The following is a 3186-nucleotide window of genomic DNA, read 5'->3' on the forward strand; positions in this document are numbered from 1 at the left end:
ATTGGGTGTTGTCCTGTTGAGTAGTACTACTTAAGCTGTCCGATTATTTAGGGACACACATAATATCTTCAGAATTGGTTGTAGCATGAATCTTGTTGTTAACATGGATGCACAGAGCCAAATTATATAAGATGAACCTGTTGTATATATGTATGTTTTTTATAATGATCAGATCCAACCTTTGCGCTTGCTTTGCCTGTTGTAGTTTGCTTAGTAGAAAATAATGTTTCAAGGTCTTTTGATGCTCGTTCTTCATCTAAAGGCTACTTTACAAGCCATATTTGGTGTTCTATTTTCTTATTTATGTATAGGCTTTTAGTGCAGATTGTCATGGGACAGCTAAAACAAAAAATCTTTAAACCTTTCCTGGGCATTATAATTTGGTGCACTACTAAAATGTTTACTGTTCGTGGCTATGCTTCTCATGCTTTCCCAAACAAGCTATTGCTACTTACAATTCCGAGAGTAGTAGATGCATGACGTGATCAGAGTTCTTTACTTACAATATATATAATGTTTGGTTGGTCTATTCACTATTTACTTATATCTTGACGCTGTTGTTGGTCCTCCTCTTGACGCCGTTCTTTAGGTAATCTTCCCCTTCTCTCTTCGCATATTCTCTTCGATTGTTTCTTACGTTTCTGCCTGTCTTGCAGCTGGATCGGTGGCGCGGCGGAGGAGCTGTCTTCTGAGTTGACCAGAGAGGGAGCACACCGGAGATGCTTCTGAGATGGCCAAGGTAGTTCTTTGATTCCTTGTTTGCCTTTTCGTTTGTGGTGTGTTGTACGGGTGCTGATCCAAGATTGTGTTCTTTTCATGGATCTATTTAGGGTTTACTGATCGATCCATCCTGATTGGGATCTGTTCGTGGTTCTGGTTGACTGGCTGGTGCGTCGTGCCGTTGCTGGTGCTTGAGGTTGTCTCGCTGGTTTCCTTGCAGTATCGTCGATCTGTGCATCCAGGCACCCCAAGCTTTTCCTCGCGCGATGGCATCAGGCGCACGGAGGGAGCTCTTCTCGGTCGATGTGGTGAACAACGACCGTGATCCCGTTCCACGTCGTCACCTGCTAGCAAGGTAGACCCCGTTTGCTTGGTTGACTCTAAAGCATGCCTGCGCTAGATTTGTTCAAGATTTATGCAATTGGGCCTGTCGTTGATCTATGAATATTAACCTAATGAATTTATTAAACGATCTAAATACCACCTATTCATAGATTAACTTGTGCCACCGTTGATTTTTTACTTATTGTGTCATTCTTATTTTTGAGGCTGGCCTGGCACATTCTGTTTCCAAATATATTATATTAATAGTTTGGCGTCTCATTAACTGACGAGATGGTCAGGACAAAGGTTGTGCTTAGTGTCGTTCATGGTAACGTTGGTCTGCTTGATGCAAAATACAAGCACTACAGGAACTACATCAGTGTAATCGTCTTTTTCTGGCCGTTCCTGGCGCACTGTTTAATTAGTCACCTTGCCTCTCTTTCACTTAACATTGTTTAATTAGACTTCTCACTATGATTATCCAGGACTGCTTGGCCTCTTATTTTGATTAGCCTATCATTAAAGTTGGAAACACCAGAATTGACGCTTGCGCATGAGTGCGTACAGGTTGTCCTTGGGATTTTCTTCTTTGCAAACTCGATTGATTGTTGATACGGTTTCCTAGGCTATTGTTCTTTGTACAACACATGAAGCAATCTGCTCATGTGTGTGACTTAGTCTGATTATTAGGCTTTAAAATTTCTGCTGGTTTATCTTATAATTCATGGTAGCATTTGATTTTTTTATCAATTACCATGTCTCAGTTGTAGAACAGGACAGTAAGAGTCTAATAAAACTCTTGCACAACAAAGATTGCCATCCTTTAGTTACCCAGACCTTTGTTTTCGTGGTATAAAAACCCACTGCTGTCAAACTTTTTCTTTTTGAAACGGACTGCTATCAACTTTAGTACTCTCGAAAATCATATAACTATTTTGAAATTTCCTATGACATAGGCCAAGACAAGCATCGTAAGGGTCCAGTTAGAATGATGACTGATATCCTGTTAGAGCATCTTGGGCTTCACAAGGCCATCTGAGACTCGGGCTCAATGAGAACACGATGAGGTACATAGAGAACTCCAGAAACACTATAGTGAAGGATCTAAACTATGACAGGCTGAGCAGAATGCAGAAAGACTTTTGCTTATCCGAGACTCGGGATCGATGAGGCATTTGACATGATAAACAAGTGCCAAAGGTTACTTGTATGATCTGAGATACATGAGCTCCTTCTCAGACCAACTTCATAATGTGATAGCACATGGCTTTCCTCCTACCCGTGTCGTGGATACATTGACAAACGTGACCCTTATGAATATTGAAGTGGTGGCACATAACCTTGAGAGCAGAAGCAATCATCTGTTGAAGAGGCTGCATGCCATAAAAAGACACTCTTTAGGCGCAACAGCATGAGGTGTTTGCACCAATTGATTTCTTCACACCAAGGCCATGGCGTTGATCATCTATGGACATCACAGATCACCTATTCTAACTCTGGCAAGTACGAGATGATATATGATGCCACCAGCTCCTGTGATGTACCGTGTAAACTACTGTGTGATCTCCCTCTCCTTTTGTGAACACGTCCCCTTTGGCACGTCTATTCATACTTTTGCACTCAATATTTATGTGTATGAACATTGCATCCTTTAATTTACCTTGTATATGAACATTACATCCTTCAAATATGGTGTACTATATTTTGGTATCCATGGATGATGTCTTGCTTCGATTACATATGAATGTTTCTTCTTTCTTTTATTTTGTTATCCTGATTGAATACGTACGCTAAGCCTAACTTGCTACTAACTTTATCATTACTTGCTTGGGCACATCGTTGGGACTGGCACCCTCGCGCCTTGCTGATCTAGTAGTTTAGATACGGTCTTGGACGGCCTAACACAAGCGGTCCTTAATGGTTATGGTCCAATAGCATCGCTTTTTTACTTTCTTGTTTTTGAGTTTTTTTAAAAAAGTATTACCGATTCATAATCTTGTTTAAACAAGTTTAAAAAAATAAAAAAATGTTCAAGTATCTCCATATATTTTTTCGTATATACACAACAATATTTGCATCTCATGGCTAACTTTTTTTGTAAACAAAATATATATTCATGTATTCAGAGAAAAGAGGTTGTCT

The 3186-nt window shown here is 40.0% G+C and overlaps 1 long non-coding RNA gene across 1 annotated transcript; it reads left to right on the plus strand.

Moving 5' to 3' along the window:
• Positions 1 to 1081: 1081 nt before the first annotated feature.
• LOC123138088 (uncharacterized) lies at positions 1082 to 2068 on the plus strand. Its single transcript, XR_006468858.1, has 2 exons — positions 1082 to 1425; positions 1530 to 2068. It is a non-coding gene; the product is annotated as an uncharacterized lncRNA (long non-coding RNA).
• Positions 2069 to 3186: the final 1118 nt, after the last annotated feature.

The sequence above is a fragment of the Triticum aestivum genome, chromosome 6B, assembly GCF_018294505.1.
Source record: "Triticum aestivum cultivar Chinese Spring chromosome 6B, IWGSC CS RefSeq v2.1, whole genome shotgun sequence".
Lineage (NCBI taxonomy): Eukaryota > Viridiplantae > Streptophyta > Magnoliopsida > Poales > Poaceae > Triticum > Triticum aestivum.